Source organism: Orbicella franksi, chromosome 4 (genome assembly GCF_964199315.1).
Source record: "Orbicella franksi chromosome 4, jaOrbFran1.1, whole genome shotgun sequence".
In the NCBI taxonomy this organism is placed as follows: domain Eukaryota; kingdom Metazoa; phylum Cnidaria; class Anthozoa; order Scleractinia; family Merulinidae; genus Orbicella; species Orbicella franksi.
The window spans coordinates 27,872,555-27,891,255 of NC_138148.1; the positions used below are offsets into that span (position 1 = coordinate 27,872,555).

The following is an 18,701-nucleotide window of genomic DNA, read 5'->3' on the forward strand; positions in this document are numbered from 1 at the left end:
ATACGCCGTTCTTTTATATTACTTTTTTGGCTCTGGCTGAATATTCTCATTTCTCTGCCGATTTCATTGCTGAAAAAATTCTTATGAACATTATTAGAATATTAGCCCGCGAACAGGCTCCCGGTGAGCTCTCCGAATTCTTCTGTTTCGTGCTCGCCGAAATTTTTTTTCCGTCCTCGCCGGGAGCCTGCGAACAGGCTATTAGAATATAGCGTATGGCATTTCAGTTTTATCGGGTTTCATCGTATTGAAGAAAATTTGCAATTGTAGCCAGACTGCAGGTAATAAAACTTGATATGATCCACAGAACTTCTTGCAGAAATGGCATTACCACGAACATACATATAGCTAGCGCTGTGCTTTTTGATGTTTTAGCTAGTTTTGCCGTATCGAGAAAGGAAGAATTTTATACGATTTAGTTCAAAACAGACAATTGTATTGTATTAGGAAATTTTCAACACAAAAAATTATATTCTTATAATTATAATTATATTCTTATAATTAATTATATTATATTCTTAGCCTTGGGCTTACTAAATTTTAAAACATTCTTAAAATTTGGCAAATTTCAGCCTCGATATTCTTATAAAATATATTCTTATATAAAAAGTTTGTATTTGATGTTTGTGAATATATTTATTGTGAGGTCTTGATATAATAATAAACTCAACTTAACTACACAACGAATTTATCACTGCCGGGTCATTTTTGTAGGTACGCATACCGCCTAGATGATCATGGTCCCTTGGTAACATTTATCTATATATATCGGAACCGTGCCACAAATCACGGTACGAGTTCCTTTGTTTTGGAAGTCCCACCGTGTAACTTGTGTCCCAGTATAATTAATTCCGGACTATGTGACCGGATCGTGCAAAGGGCCTATACACCTTATTCCAAAATGGCCGCCATTTTAGCATTCTTTTGTTTACTTGCAAATTAGCCCTTAAACTAACGTTCTTAAACTCGAAATTCAAAAGAATATTTTCCCTTAAACGAGGCAACAAGGGCTAATTTGCAAGTAAACAAAAGAATACTAAAATTGCGGCCATTTTGGAATAAGGTGTATTAATACTCGGAGGACCCCTGGATGTATGGCTACTCTTAAATTTGAGTTGAAATGAAGTTTGTGTATGCATGCTAAATGTATGTACAAATAATAGCACAAATGTAGGTAAATCGATAAAACCAAAATCGTAAAAGATCATGTTTACAATGTAATCCAACGTGAATGGGAAACGATTTTAGGTAGAAACGTAAACTACAAAATTGCCCGAAATTTCCCACATACATGTTGGATTCCATTATTAACAGTGATAGATTTTGAAGTCGCACGAATACACATAGATCAAACGTTTACCACTCTGATAGCTTTCACTTTCTTTTTTTTTCTTTTTTTTTTTTTTCTTTTCTTTATTTTTTTTTTGCGATTGTAAAGAAATGGTTCCTCTTGTTGGATATAATTGTCTATAAAAATCGACCAAAATCGACTTTCGGTGTCACAAGTCGAAAAATCGATTTCACTCGTATTTTGGCCATAGATAGGGCCCAGTGAAAATTATTGAAAACAGGCCGTAGTTAGTTTGTTCTAATGCAGCTAAAAAATTTGCGAAAGAAAAAAAAAACGATTTTGCCCCGATTGTTCTCAAATCTCTTGCCGGTCATGCTGAATTTTCTGAATATTTGATCGCATTGCGCACCACACAGCAGCTACTTGCAATTGTTAATCTGTCAATTATTTTTATATTCAGCTCAGGCCTTCATGGTATGACTGTACAAAAAATAAAATAAATCGAGGTTAGTTTTGAGCCAGAAACGAGATCGAGCAGAGACGCAAGCGAATTATTGCACTAAAACAATGATATCGCCATATTTTTCTATAGCCTATAACTTTAAATGACATACAAACACTCTCTATGGGTTAAATATACACCCAACTGTTAGGATATCAGAAAATATCTCTAAGAAAATGGTTTTAACTGAGTAGATCGCTTTAGCCCGTATTTCTCGCCGATTTTGCCCAAAATCGGCAGTTGGAATGTAAACAATCGCGTAATACTGTTAAGTCACCCTCGAATGAATATTCGTTTCTAACAACGTCCTACTTCAGAAGCGTTTTACGTGGATGAAATAATGATGGAAAATGTTTTATGTATAAGTTCGTACACTCATCTAAATATATATAAGTTTTTCATTTGCCTTGCAAAACCCACGTCATCCCTGAGAAAGAACGTACAGTTCTCGGGGAAATGATTGTAATACATAGCTTCATTTCCAAATGATAAGTCAGTTACTACTTTCGCTGATTACTGCCAATACCGCGGCCGTTTTAGAGATGCATTTAACAATTGTCTATGCTTTATGGCAAGTAACCCGCGTACGTACAAGGGGCTTGGAGGGCCGGGGGGGGGGGGGGGTAAATGCCATCCTCCCATAAGGTATTTTTCCAAGTTTTGAAAAAGACGTTTTTCGAGAAGAGGTTGAATCTTTCAGTAGTTGTTCATTCATCCTTCGCAAACATTTTGATATGCGAATAGTGTGTCCATGTGTTTTGACGTTGTTCTGGTAACCGCAAACTTTATGTAGGTCTGGCCAAATATCAACTTTTTTGATGTAATTTTCTATTTTTCCTAGTTTTCTTCGTCAAATTGCAGAAATTCTTGAATGTTGACATTCCATAGGCATTCTGGCTTCATTTTATATGAATTTCCGTTGTTTCTTGTCTCTTTAAGAAAACAGTAAAATCCAAGATGGCGAATCCAAGATGACAAATCAAATGACGTCATTTTACGTCATATGACGACATAACATTATCTCCTCCTGACTAACAGAACGTCGAATCAACTTAACCTTTGTCAGGTCTCCATGATGCAATCCGTCAAAGTTGTCTACAGGCCCTGTCTAAAGCTAACTCGACAAGCCAACACCGGCACCTTAATTGGATGGGTGTACTGAACATGAGTGAATTTTGGGAAAAGGCTCAGTAAAAATTCATCAGATGTGCCACTTTTGCCAAATTCGTCGTTTTGGTAAGCTTTTCTGGGGCCCTTCTAGCCAAAAAATGTCTACTCACTCGTATAATTTTGCCAACAGTCTAGGCGAAATTTCGTCACATTTGTCACTTTCGACACATTTGTATTTTTTGCAACATTCGTCAACTTTTTCTAGCCCAATAATGCTTATTCAATCGTAGAATTTTGTCTGCAGGCTTGGCCAAATTTTGTCTATTTTGCCACTTTCACCGAACCCATTGTTTTCGTTGATCTCGCCATATTCGTTAACTTTGTGGCACCTTTTAGTCAATTCATGTCTATTCAAAAGGCTCGGCGAAATAGTTTCGTCAGATTTGTCACTTTCGCCAAACTCGTCGTTCTCGCCAAATTCTTCAGCTTTTTGGGGCCCTTCTAGCCAAGTCATCTCTATTCACTTGTATAATTATGTCCACAAACTTGGCAACATTACGTCGGATTTGCCACTCTCACCAAATTCGTTAACTCTTTGGGGCGCTTCTATTCAAGCCATCTCTATTCGCTTGCATAATTGTGTCAACACCCTTGTCCAAATTCCGTCAGATTTGTCACTTTTGCTACATTTGCCGTCTTCTCTACATTCGTCAACTTAATTTCTGGGGCATCTCTAGCCGAGTGATCTCTGTTCACTCAAATAATTTTGTCAACAGGTTTGGCGAAATTTCGTCAGATTTGCACTATTGACAAAATTTCCATAAATTGACAAATTTCGTCAAATCTGTCAATATCGTCAACGTCAAATTTGTCAATTTCGGTACTACACGTACTTCTAGACATATCTGCGTGCTTACCTTGTAGGCTGTAGAGCAAACCGCGAGAGTGTACTTGTCTTCTCGCATTTCGTCGTAAATTCAAGTTGCCTTTCACAATTATTATTCTCTGGTTCGCTTAACCGTGAGTTCGCTTGGGGGCTTTCCATTATGTCAGACCAACCGGTCAGAGACTGTGGGGGTTAGCCAAGGAAAATAGAACGCCATTTTTCGCTCAAACCTGGCCAACTGAAGGAAATGGCTCTTACCATTTTATGTTCGTTTTCCCAAACTAAACCATAGGTGAAAATCTACTGCAGAGTAGTAGGACAGCGAGCCGGTTTGTGAAAATGAAACGGCAAGGTGGTCCCCAGTATTCCGGTCTGATCGAACCGATTGACATTTTTGGCTTAATGGAAAGCATCCTGGCTTCTGTGCATTCCACCCTCATTTAATTTGATATTTTAACTACTTGTTTTCTTGTTGGTTACGCAACTTTTGCCTGCGCATTTCCTCGGGCGTTCCGATATGAATCCAAAATGCGTAGCCTTTTCCATCCTGGGTGAGATTCCTGTAGATCAGTCTGTTGTGTCTCCAATGGATCCCCCCTTTTTTGCACTATTTGTAATGGGATACTCCTTACATGCATTTTGTTTTTCAGCACGCCTTATCTCGTACATTCGGTTTCCCTCCGCTGAGTGAATTCTTTCGAGTAACGATGTATCTATTTACCGATTCGTGTGATTAAATCATTGTTAAAAATGAATCTTTCCTTTTTTAGCATCATGTACCTGACATCCCAAAAAGGTCAGACGTTTACACGTTTCACTCCTTCTCTTTTCTTTCAAAATCCAGCAAGTGCTAGTCTAAAATATACGCTGCATTTTCAAGTTGAGAGTTCTCGGCCTATCCTATCTCGCACCGACTAACGAAACTAATTCACGAGACGAATGTTTACAAAAGATCGATCGGCAAGAAAACGAACAGCTACATCAAATTGCGCATCTTAAATTAATCTACGGTAATGACGGAGTTTTCACAACGACGCAAAAAAAAGGAATGGAATACTTTTCTAATCTGCTATAGTGGTTTATTTTTTCAGTTATATATACCGATTTGCCTCAAGTCCGTATAAAATCATTGCACTTTACTGGTCTTGAGCTTTACCACTAACAAACAACAAAGCGTGAAAAAATATCAACATTTAAAATTCTATAACGAAGTTTTTAGATAGAGTTTACCAGTATTAAAATGGTTTGATTCCTAGCTAACCATACAAAATGTCTTAAGTCTGGAGGCCTTTTTTTCTCTACGGAAAGAAAAAAGAACCTATTTTTCCAAGTTGCCTGGGGCCGGTGCATGGAATGACGGGAAAATATCATGATAAATACCTCGTCGCTAACAATGTACTGAATAACAAAAAAAACTTACCGCGCTGGAGTCTTCTTTTTGGATATGTTAGCTTCCTTTGAACGGTCAGTCTTGCAGAATAAACGGAACCTTTCTTACAGCCTAGGTTTCTGTGACTTTGGCTTCTTTTAAGAAGCCCTAAACATGAAACAAATAAATTTGAAACTGACAGCTGTCAATTGGAAAAACAGTTTTGTTGAAGCTCATGTCAAAACTGCTCAGACTTGCTTTCACTTGTAAGGCATGGAAAGAGCGCATGCCCAACTGCATTTGTCTAGGGTGGGCCTCTAAATGTTTACTTAATGAAACATTTTCGCCGAGGGAGAAACACTGGAAATTCGTCATGATCATAGAAATTTTAAGAAACGTAAGACCAACCAGAAAGAGTGTCCTGATCAACAAACATTCTTGCACTCCCAAGTCAAGCTTAAGGCAAATTGTGGGCCCAAAAGACCACGATTTTAAACGAAAGAGTACAGAAGGTTACCAATTGGGGTCGGCTGGGCAAATTTGTCGTGTGTTTCTAAGGGAGTTATCCCTTCAGTTCAGACATTTTCTTAATTAAACTCGAGACGTACAATGTTATCGAAATTTCGCTCAATTGTCCTCCATTGTTTAAAGGGAACAACCAATTTTAAACTAACAATCGATTGATTGATCGATTGATTGACTGACTGACTGACTGATTGATTGATTGATTGATTGATTGATTGACTGACTGACTGACTGGCTGGCTGACTGACCAATTGATTGATTGATTGATTGATCAATCGATCGATCGATTGATTGATTGACTGATTGAAATAAATTGAAAACTGCCATCAAGCCTTTCGAAAAAAATATATAACTTAAGAGTAGGTTTCGTTTCTTTTTGACGCTGCAGAACTTCCTCGAAGATACCATCCTGCCCACTTGCTTAGAGGATATCTTCATAAAAAAATCCCATCGATTTTCGTCGTAAAGGTAGTTCCTATTTTAAGCTGTCAAACAGAAGTTTATATATTGTCTATCACCAAATGATTTTCGTTTGCTTTAAAATTCCAACTAGATTTTTAGGGGTCGATAAAATTTTGGTCTGGTCCTAGTCGAGCATATGCAAATTATCGACTTTGTAAACAATTCATCGTTTCGTAAAAAGGTACCCTTTTCAGTTCAATCTGTGTATTTGTCATTACTGCTCGTTTAACCATAATGAAGCTATAAATCGATCTTTGTTTTTCAACGGCTGCAAGAACATCATGGTCCCAAGTGATGCATACGGCGCTCTATCAATTGGAACACGAAAAGAGTACAGTACAACACTGAGAATCCATTGTAAATATGTTGGACCTCGTCAGTATAAATGGAGGGTAAAAATAACCCATCTTTATTACAACAGTAATTATTATCAGCTCACTGTAGATTTAGAGAAATGAACAAGGCTTGAACCTGCGGTTTTCGAAGATACAGCTTGTGTGACTCACATTGAATATAACTTCGTTCACTGCTCGCATACATTAACCTTCTTTAATCTTTTACCCTGCTTTAACTTGACAGTTGTCAGCACTGCAGTAGTACTTTCGTGTTACATCAAAAACTGTATCTTTTTCCTTCGGTAATTAGATATGATAAGATTGTTTATAGAAATGCTGACTTTCACATTCGGATAGACGAGGAGCGTGACAAGTTCTCGACGTCCAAAACATTTCGTGCATTTCAACTGCCATGATTAGGTTGGACAGCCATTTTGTCGTACAATAGCCGTTTGTTGACATTACTGAGGCATGTGAAGCACTGCTAGACTACTTATGACATTAAAAACGTAGACAGAAAAGGTATAGGGAGTGAAGAGTAAGTACATACATGCTGAAGTGTTGAGTAGAACCCGATTCATTATGTTTCTATTCCTTCCCAGTCTCCTAAGGGCAAACACTCTACTGTCATTATGAAATGAACATAATATAACATCATTTATTATACGGCTAGCTCCGAGAATGGGCATGCGCGAGATGAACCAAATCCTGCGCTATGATTGGCTACCCAATCGGGCAAGATGGCGTTAACTCGTCCGCTCGTGAATAGCCACTGTGTCCCACCAGTAAATAGTGTTCTTTTTCCATATAATAAATCCTTTAATGACCAAGCTTGTTCAGTCAAAACAGATTTAAACCCCTTGAAAATACAGTAGTGAAAACAAGAGAAGACAATAACTTAGGCTCGATTACCAGCCGCTGTTCGGGAAAAGAGCCCGCGCTCCTCCCCCGAACTCACGGCTGGACTCGTGGACTTGGCATTGTTAATTCCAACCAATAAGAAATCTGCCTGCCTGAATCGAGCAGGCTGCATATTAGCTTTAAAATTAGCTTTCTCGCAGTAGCAAAGGAGTTGTTCGATATGAAGTGCGATCGCATTAGTGGGATATTTAACCAAATACCGTCAACTGATGAAATCTCGCCTGATCTAAACCATAGTAGCATATACAACACGCAAAATGGTCAACAGACTTATACGTTAGAATCTATATTTGAATCATGTGGTACCAGAATATGAGAGAAAAGCGGCGGAAATCGAGCCTAACAATAACTCCGCAGATGACGAACATGTTAATCCCTCGGGTACAACCATCATAGCTGGTGACTTCATACTGAAACACCTTAAGGCCCATAAAATGTCCAAGGATAGCAACAAAGTTAAAGTTTCCACCTTCCCTGGCTGCACCACTAAAGATATGCACGATCATATCAAGCCAATCTTAAAGGAGCTCGGTAACGGTATGTTGAATTATTTTGGCCACATAAAAATTACCTTAAATGGTAGGAAACCTTAAAGCGCACCTAACCCCCAAATTTTTTTTTCGCTAAAATGAATCCACTTACTGTTACAACTAATTCGGCGAAAAAATTTTTGAATTTGGTTGAATCCTCAATTTGCTATGGCCCGCCGAAAACGCGAAAATCGCCCTAAATCGGCGCCATTTTGTTTCACGACCGAGTTCTGGGGGGAATGGGTCCAGCGGCAGTTGTGACGTCTACCCAGGAACGAAACGTGTTTCGCCGCTAGTCATTTCACTGTAGTGGCGGTGTTGCTCGTGAAGAATTTGCAGCTAAAATGCCTACGAGGTGTGTTGCAGGCGGTTGCAGCAACACTCCAGACTTAGAAAATGGAATAGCGCTTCACTGTATTCCATATTTTGGTGACGATCGGCCACAAGCGAAAAAAAGACGAAAAAAGTGGGTGGACTTTGTAAAGCAAAAGAGAGCGAAGTGGGAGCCTTCGAAGAACTCGGCCATCTGTTCAGTGCACTTCAAGCCAGAAGATTTCCACTTCAGGTATGAAGTTTATATCAGAGTCATCTGAATAAAAACTCATCTCTGACTCTGAGGAGGAAGACATCTTGATCGTCTAGCGAAAATTTGGGCGTTTTAGAGCTAAAATATACAAAAGCGAGTATTCTACACTACGACGTCCAAAGAAGCAAAGAGAAATGACTGAGGGCTGTTCTATTCGGTTCCTGGGTAGACGTCACAACCTTGCTCGACCCAGACTCCCTAAAACGCGGTCGTGAAACATCTCGAGCACGACTTTGGCGGGCCATAGAAAATTGAGGATTCAACCAAATTCAAAAATTTTTTCGCAGAATTAGTTTAAACAGTAAGTGGATTCGTTTTAGCGAAAAAAAAATTTTGGGGTTAGGTGCACTTTAAAATAACAGATTAATAAGATAGAAAAACACCAAAGAGATAATGATAAACCATAAAGGAACAAGGATGGCTAAGGATGGAGAAGATTGACACGGATTACAAAAGACGAATTTGAAAAATTGAGGCTAAACTTTCCAATATGCGCAAACCACGACTGAGCTCCTTTAAGGAGAAGACCCGAGCAGCTCATCATCCGTGTCGGCACTAACACGGGATAGCGAAAGTCCAATTGTCTGTGCTGATGAAATTATCGACCTGATAAATTGGACCAAAAGTGCAGTCTTATCAATCTTAATAGCCCGCTCTGACGATGACCAACTAGCCAACCAAGTAAAGGAAGTTAACTCAACACTGAAGAAATTTTGCCGTCAGAACCAATGGAAGATGATTGCTCACTTCAACATCATCGCTGAACAACATCTTAATCGTAGTGGCCTTCACTTAGATAAAATAGCAACATAACGACTAGCTCGTAATTTGTTAGAATTTATTAAACACAAGCATCAGGATACTGCCAAGCCACAGGCAAGACCATTTCTAGGCAGTACCTGGTATAGTTGACCTCCGATTCCCATATGAGCCTATTTAACAAATTTGAGGAACTGGTTAACAAAATCGACGCGGGAAACTGAGAATTTTTCCTGTTAGGAGATGTTAATGTGGATCTTATGCCAGACACTGAAGAGTGAGCCTACGGCACATCCGAACACTTGATGATACTGCGTTCCTTCAAACGTGAAAAAGATGTGTTTTTTTTTTTTTTTTGAAAAAAAAAAAAATGAAAGGGCTGTTAAAAACAGCTTTGTCACGTTTGAAGGAACGTAATATCATCAAGTTTTTGGATGTCACCCGTCGGTGCTGTCATCGCAGGGGTAACAATGGAGCAAGTGGAGGACGAGGACTTAGCCTAGTCACCAGTCAAGTCCAGATGCTGGCGACGATACGTCGACGACTCCAACGCCTGCCTAAAGGAGGATGACGTCGATCCCTTCCATTGGCATCTCAATTCTATAAACCCCCACATTCGATTCACCTTAGAGATGCCGTCAACTTCCACAGGTAAACCAATAATTGCTTTTCTGGACACTAATACCACAGTCTCCCCGAAGGCCGAGTAGGAGTGGGTGTATACCGTAAGGCCAAGTACCTATCATTTGACTCGCATAGCTCAACACAGAGCAAGAGAACAGTGGTGAAAACTTTCATGGACCGAGCCAGGTGCCTACCATCGAGCACCAATCAGCGAAGCAGTGAAGAACAACGTGCTGTCAGCGACCTGAAAGCCAATGAATATCCGGCAAAATTCAAAGAGAGGGGATGCGAAGTGTTGTGTAGTCATTTAGGACATATTATCTTACTGAGACAGAGAAGTACTCCCTTTCATGTCACATATCTATTCCACTTTATTCATCATGATCATTCTCTATGTCCAGTACAATTCTACTTTCACACAGGACTAGTACTTTTACATCATGCAGTAGTTTCACAATATTACAATAACGAGTGATCGGCATAATAGCATAACGATGTTGCTATGGTAATCAATACACTACACGAAGAGAAAGAGAGAGAAACGAGATCAGAAGTCTTGGGTGAAACAACAGCTTTCGCCTCAATCCCGTATATTAAAGGAGTCAGAAAAAAAAGAGGTGTATCCTGGGCCAAGGCGATGTGAGGACTGCTTTTCGGCCGATCAAAACACTTGGTGATGTGTTCAAGAAACCTAAAGAGTGCCCAAGCGAGAATCTAGTGACTGGAATTTTTACAAAGTCGAGTGTAGATCGTGTTGGTTTGCATACATTGGCGAAAGCAAAAGATCTTGGAACTCTCGGGGGGCAAAGCTCAAGCCTGGCACAAGATGAAACAATGAATTGGCAATTAAAGAGCCCGCGGAAACGGCTGGACATGATATCCATCCCAGATGCGTGGAAATACTAGAGCGTGGTGTTAGCAATCGACAAGAACGCTTACTCTTAGAATCTTGGCATTCCACCGTAAATACCGATGCTGTAGATGAGCACCAGCCCCTCCCTGGGGCCTATTTGCCTTTTATTGCGTCCCTAAAGGATCAAATTAAATTTAATTATTCCATTAGTCATTTTACTTTGACGAAGATAAACAGAAAGCTGTCGAAAATTTAGTTTTATACTTTAATAGCATCAGTTTTAGGTCAGATCCAACATTTTTTAAGGTTTATTAGTCACCATAAGTGTGATCGATAAACCGGAAATGACCATAGGTCAAAAGGTAGGTTGTTTAATTGATGACTTTCTGGTCGTTATGACAACACAAACTTGGTGCTAGAGGCTACTGCAATCTTTTTATGAAGGGTCTTTCTTCATATAGTGCAGGTTCTCTAGAACAATGCGTTCTTGTTGGTAGAGGTATCAGCTACACTTCGTGGCGAACGTTCTTTGCGTGCACGTTCTGATAGTTAAATCCTTGGAAATATTATCTGCGTAAGCTACTCTAAAATTCGAGGGTAAATAAAGTAATGTATGTATATATGTATGCGTCACATGAAACTGTATAAGCCGTTAGCAGGTGTACCACTGATTAGCAAACTAAACGACTTTTTAACGCCATTTCCGTGGTTTTTTTCTTTCTTTTTTTTTACTCTCATGGCAATATTAATTAAGTATGGTAAATTTACATGCCCATGCGCTAACCTATTTTCGTTCAAGCATGCTACTATCACCTGAGGATCATCGTTTGGTAACATCCTTAACAATAAATAATTTACTGCGTCTATTTTAGGAAACATACGGCTTGTTTAATAAACAGGGCTGTCAGGCCAGTGACGTTTATGACTTGGTTTTATTCTAATCAGTTATTAGAAAGTTCAAGACCCACGTATAAATGCTTCATTGCGATTCACTTACTGTCAGTTTTAACTGTATTTTATGACAACAGAACATCTGAATTGACTTGCTCTGGAACTACTTCATTTAATTAATGTTATGAGTCAATTAAGAGGAACCAGTATTTACTTATTTTATGACAACATAATATCTGAAGCGGCGGGTTGACTTCGAATTCAGAACAGGAATCTTTTCAGCCGAGGTGAACCAATTAGTTTGTGGTGTCGAGGCAGAAAACTTTCTTAGCTTTCGTAGTCTACGGCTCGGTGACTTGAAGAAACTTCTGTAGATATGAAGGAATCACCTTGTGAATATTTGCTGGACGTCAGCCCCAAAGTCACTGAATTTGCAGATTTTCGTTCTGCTCACATCGCTAATTGTGTCTTCAACAATTTTCTGTCCTATACCGCCATCATGTTGAACATTGTGACAATCCATGCGATAAGAAAAGCTTCGTCGGTGCCAAAGACTTAAAAAACATTGCTCCTGAGTCTTGCTGTTTCTGATCTTGGTGTTGGTTTGTTAGGTCAGCCTTTATACACCTCTGTTCTGGCAAAATTGTTACAAAAACAAAACCCTGGCTGTCATATCTATTTGGTTTTTGGATTCATTGTAACTGTGTTTTTGTTCACCTCTTTCTTCGGTGTTGTGACCATAAGTGTAGACAGGTTCTTAGCGATTCATCTTCATCTCAGATATCAGGAACTTGTGACTCACAAGCGTGTTGTTGCTATGGTGATCTCCATATGGCTGCTTAGTGTGTTCCTTTCTTTGACGCCGTCCTGGATTTCGCTCGATATCTACTCACTTATTAGTTTATTTCTTGACGTTATTGGTTTTCTTGTTACGACCGTGGTTTACATCAGAATTTATTTTGCCGCAAGACGTCACAAGAATCAGATTCAGACCCTGCAAGCACAGGGAGGAGCAGAGAATGGCGAAATGACAAATTTTGCTAGCCTTGTTAAATCTGCAGTCGGTGTTTTCTACGTATATCTCGTGTTTTTGGTTTGTTATTTGCCTTTCTTTATCAGTGTGGCAGCCGTTGCAATCAACCGCTCCAGTATTTCCTTAAAGAGATTTTCAATTTTCTCATGGACTCTCTTATTTCTTAACTCATCGTGGAACCCACTAATTTATTGCTGGAAGATGAGACACATTCGACACGCTATCATGGACTTATTGCGGAACATGCCAAGGTTCAGAAATCGCGGAACACGCTAATCTTAAGACCAACCACCTTCAGTGTTTTTTATCAGTGTTCAATCCAGTAATTTACTGTTTTAAGATGGCACAACAACATTCAGTAGGCTATCATTAACATTCTGCCGGGGGAAGTGTAGAAATTGCACATCACTTTCCATAAGTAGCAGTTTAAAACCATCCAAAGAACTGCTTTAAAATGGTCTCCCTTTCACATTTGTTGGTACATAGTTAGGGAACATCGATGTAATTTGTTGTTGGTTTTAGCATTTTGGTTTATCAGTTGTCTCTAAAGTTTTCCTATATATGGAGGCACCCTTAAGATTATAATTTTTAGTTGATTATAATGTCAATAAACATCGAGATATTCTAACTTGAGTTAGATTTGTTTTGGCTATTAATATCATTTTGATTGCTCCAAAAGCTTTTTATCCTCGGGCTTATAGTTAGTGGAAGTTTCACATCATACGGTATTGATTCCCTAAAACAATCTGCTCCTACAGGAAACGCGTTTCGGGAGCACGCCACATGCGCAGTACATGACACTGGCAGCAGTTTGCAGGTTTACCATCGATCAATTTTCTGAACACATTGTCCTTCCCTTTTTTTCCTTTGAAAATATTAAACGACTTTAGTCGTGAAATTTCTTGTATACAGGTACTAACTTGTTTTCGACCAACATCCTTAGTATGTATAGGTAAGGATCTTTTTTCCGTTGTATTCGTAGCGATATCTCGTTTACCACGTCCAAGAAATCCGAAATTGAAGAGAGTTTTTTAGGTTTTCGCAAAACATATGACATGATTAATAGACAGCATGCACACATAGATAAAGACTAGTGACATTTTCCTTCATGGTTTTAATGTGATCAGTAACTCACTGACTGACGTAGATGCAATCAGCTGTTTCATCTCAATTGGTCAGTTAATATCGCTTGTCAAACTCATTTGTCCTCAAAATTTATAATATTTATAATATGAAAGAGCGAGTTCTAAAATAATCTTTTAAAAAAAATTCGATTGATGTCATGGTACTGAATTTATCGAAGTCTGCGAAGAACGATGGCGTTTGTTCAGATAATTTAGTCTCCATAGACAAACAAGTTACCGCATTTATTCGATTAACCACCCTGGGCGCTTATTAAATATTTGGACCTTGAGAGCGGACACTTATTCGAAGCTGGGCGCTAATTAAATTTTTACCATTTTCAGCAGGTTTAGTGTGTTTATTCTGCAACAAAACAATAAATAGTAATGACAAAACGCGAGGATGTAACAGAGCAAGGTTTCTGTAAAATACTCGGAGAAAATTCCGTCTTCGGGGATTACTTATTAGCACTTATTCAAGTTCAGAGGGAAGGGGGTGGGGTAAGGGTGCGCGCTTATTCGAGTTTGAATGGGAGTGGTAGGGAGTGAGGTGGGGGAGGGCGTTATTCGAGGTTGGGCGCTTATTGACTTTTACTGCCTTTAGGATTGGAGCTTATTCGAGGTGAGCGCTAATATTTCGAGATGGGCGCTAGTTCGAGGTTGGGCCCTTAAGTGTCATCGTCTGAGAAAGTGTTCCAGGGGCCAAAAGTTGTGGTCAACCGATTTGGCTGAAACTTGGCACAGAAGTTGGGTGCAATGAGATATTTCAAAAGCCAATTTGGCTCTCTTCCCTGACTTTTAGTTTTGGAGTTTCAGGGGAGGTCTCATTTTTTGCCCATTGAGCACCAAAAACCCAGCCTTCCAGGGGACATTTTGAAAGTGCCATAAAACTCAATTCGTAAATTGTGCTTCCAAATAAATTTGACCATCAACTCTACTATAATAGAGCTTTCATTTCATACATGTAACTTTGTCCTCGAGGTATTGGACAAAGAGGAGCCTGGGGCTAGAGTTTGGCAAAATTTGATGTTAAAATTACAACCCATGCCAAAATTGCCATTTTTTCAAAAAATCAGTGTATCTACCTGCCTTCTTGCATAACTTCCGTACGTAAACCATTATTTACTTTAGTGACCCAGTTATCAAAATCAGTCGAGAAAAATTGGGCTTATCAAAGTTTGTTGAATTTTTGCCACAAACACTCCATGCCCCTCTAAGGCCATTCAAAATGGAATTTTGAGCATAATTCATGTCATGAACAAACTAAATTCTTGACATGAAGCCCTTATTCTGTATTTGATAAGTGAAAATGAATTGTTAAAGCCAAATCAGTTTGATTGTTTAGAATTACCCCGACTCTTACTGTACAATTGCTCTTAAAAAGGCCTTTGATTGAACAAAAAAAGGATGAATTTCTTCTTTGAAAACCTAGTACAGTGGACCCTGTCATAGCGACCGCTTCTCGTAAGCGACCACCCGGCATGATCGCGTATGGCTGTAAGAAAACCATTGCACAAATATCACAAAAGTTCAGTTTTAAAAAGCGCTGACCAAGCGCGCTCACAGATTATAGCAGTTGACTAACAAAAAAAAGGCTGCAATACGATCTGTAGGTAAAAATGGATTGTAACATTGATGTAAGATGTTATGTAAAAATTTTCAACAGTTTTAAGCGTTATTCGATTTGAAACATTATTGGCAGTTGTCTGTTTGCCTGAGTTGTTGCTCGTTAGGTAATAACTTTATGTAATCACGTTAATCACTTCGCTTTGAGCTTATTCTCTTATTTTCTCTCGTAGATGACCCCTTCTCAGCATAAGCGACCACTTTGTCTTGCATCAAGGGTGGTCGCATACGAGAGAGTTGACTGTACTCATCATAGAGCACAAATGACAATGTTCTTACATTCATACATAAATATTTGAGATTTTCTCTGATTTATATTTTTCAGGTCATATCTCCATGTATTACCGCAAGCATGGAAAGTCCCCATAATTTTCCAAGCCATTTTTTAAGAGTTAAAGTAAGCTTAGCAAAAACGATCGTTAACAGATAATCTTTGTCTGACATTTTAATAACCTAAATAGCTCTTGCATCAGTAATGATCATGACCAAACGTAGATACAGTTTGCATACGAGCTGCAGTGATCAGCGTCTTGGTGACCTGTGATCCATCAGATTTCCCAGATACTTTATCGCTCACTAAGTGAAACCATAGAAGAGATCCACGTGGATTCATTGCCTATGTATTAGCACGTAGTCTAATTAGTTTAAATCTTCCAACCACATCTGATAACACAAACTTATTCGGTAGATTTTGAGACAATATTAGGACTTAATAACGATGCGAAGCAGAGAGTCCATCTGCAGGAAAACATTCTCTACCACGGTGACATTATGAAGTCGTAATACCGTCTCAAAATCGAATGTACTTTTTATCGCGATTCATCTATTTTTGTTGAAAAAAATGTTTAATCAAATAATCGAGCTTCGGAATACAACGATAAATCTGAGATAGGTTTCAAACTGGCTATAAGATTCCTAAAATTATACCACCTCTGTTTACATACTAAAATAACTAATTATAAGTAATTAAAAAATGTATCCAAATAATTTTTGTAACCAAGAATGTTATCCGTGAAACAAAGCATTTTCTCGCTTAAAATGTCAACTTCATCGAAGAGCTTCGATGCAGCATGTTTGCAAAGATTTTTCTTCGACAAAACCAGCAAATATAGGAAAACGGTAGGGTTTCAAGCTCGACTTGTGATTGCGTGATAAGCGTCTGCACAGGTAAAGCTGAATGTAAACAAACAGACCGAGCAGACGAAAAACGGCTTTCAAGTTATTCTTATCGTTGTTTCTGGTTCACGAGATTGCTGCGATAAAATAACTGTACTTTAACCTTTCAAAGTTAGGATTTTAGTCGACCCTTTTGGCCTGTCTGTGGACAATTTGTTGAATGTTAGTTTCTCTTCACAAGAACCAAGTAAATCACCTCGAGAAATCTTCGTCACAAACAAACAATTTGAGACGACAAAATCGTAAAATATCGTGGTCTCTGTTCAATAAAAAGAGTCCACTGGATCGCGATAAAAGCCATTTGTGCGCGTGTATGATCCCAAACTGATATTTTGAATCACCTGTAGCTTTTGTATGACCAGGTCTTCCTCTTGCTCCGGACACACCTGACCCCTTTTACTTTTCCTTCAAACATTCAACCATGTCTATCTCGCAGGACAACAAAGGAACCATTCCTGTTTCGTGCGCAGCCCATGACGCAGCGCCGCACTGGACACTTACCCCACCAAAGGAACAAAGTCCCATTGTGAAATTACCCTCGAATTTCTTACACCTGACAAAACAATGACAAAACATACCCACGAAACGGAAGAAGAATGGGAACTCAGTCCAGTCCCCACTCTCTCCTATGTCCGAAATGGCGGGCCAGTTGATACATCATCTCAGTGCAAGGCCTCGTTTGGTTATTGTATCTGCAACAAAAGCTTTTTGTTTTACTATCCAGCTCTCTTAACTGTATATTCCTTCTTGATGGATGGTTTCATTTTCTCCGCTCTAAAGGACTCTGAAATAATGGGTCACATCGACACTGCTGTAAACTGCAGCTCGTATGTTTGTAATATATCTATGTATGCATGGTCATGCTCCTTTACTGGTGGGTATTTACAAGAACTACGCAGGCTGTTAACAGACATAGATTATATGCTAACGAACGTTTTTGTTAAGCTAACTTTATCTTGTAATCATATAAAAAATCAGGCCTGACAAAATATGGAGATTTTCCATGCTTGGAGCAAGGGAGAAGAATTATGACTTGAAACTGGATATAAATCAATGAAAAATTTAAGCATCGTTTAAAAAGATCGTTATATCTAGGCAAGGCCTTCATTATTTGTGCTGTTTGATGGGTACTAAGTTTTGAAAGAAAACGTTAACCCTTGTTTTGCTAAATCAGAGTGCTTTTTGTGCTAATCAAAGGCCTTTTAAGAGCAATTGTAAGGTAAGGATCACAGAATTACAATGAAACTGATTTGGCTTTAACAATTTATTTTCACTCACCAAATACAGAATGAGGGCTTCATGTCAGCAATTTGGTTTGTTTATGGCATGAATTATGCTCAAAATTCCATTTTTTTATGGCCTTAGAGGGGCATGGAGTGTTTGTGGCAAAAATTCAACAAACTTTGATGAACCAAATTTCTCTCGACTGATTTTGATAACTGGGTCACTAAAGTAAATAATGGTATAGGTACGGAAGTTGTGCAAGAAGGCAGGTAGGTACACTGATTTTTTGAAAAAATGGCAATTTTGAGTTGTAATTTTGACATCAAATTTTGCCAAACCCTAGCCCCAGGCTCCTCTTTGTCCAATACCTCGAGGACATGTATGAAATGAAAGCTCTATTATAGTAGAGTTGATGATCAAATTCATTTGGAAGCACAATTTACCAATTGGGTTTTATGGCACTTTCAAAATGTCCCCTGGAAGGCTGGGTTTTTGGTGCTCAAAGGGCAAAAAATGAGACCTCCCCTGAAACTCCAAAACTAAATGTCAGAGAAATGAGCCAAATTGGCTTTTGAAATATCTCATTGCACCCAACTTCTGTGCCAAGTTTCAGCCAAATCGATTGACCACAACTTTTGGCCCCTGGAACACTTTCTCAGACAATGACACTTAAGGTCATTCCCCAGTATTGCATTGCGCATCCTTACTACGCATAATTTATGGCGTCATTAGCGCGCGCTCGTGCACGCGCACACTGAAAACATGGCGAATTTGCCTTGATATTGAGTTTGCATAGTGCAGCGCGTGCACTTTCAATTCCGAGTCGGTGTTTTCAATTGCCAACAAATCTTGACAAAGATTTCTTTCGTTTTCTTTT

At 39.0% G+C, this 18,701-nt stretch overlaps 1 pseudogene; it reads left to right on the plus strand.

The window, feature by feature from the left end:
* The first annotated feature begins 11,856 nt into the window (after positions 1-11,856).
* Positions 11,857-12,960, plus strand: LOC145486043 (adenosine receptor A2a-like; annotated as a pseudogene).
* Positions 12,961-18,701: the final 5,741 nt, after the last annotated feature.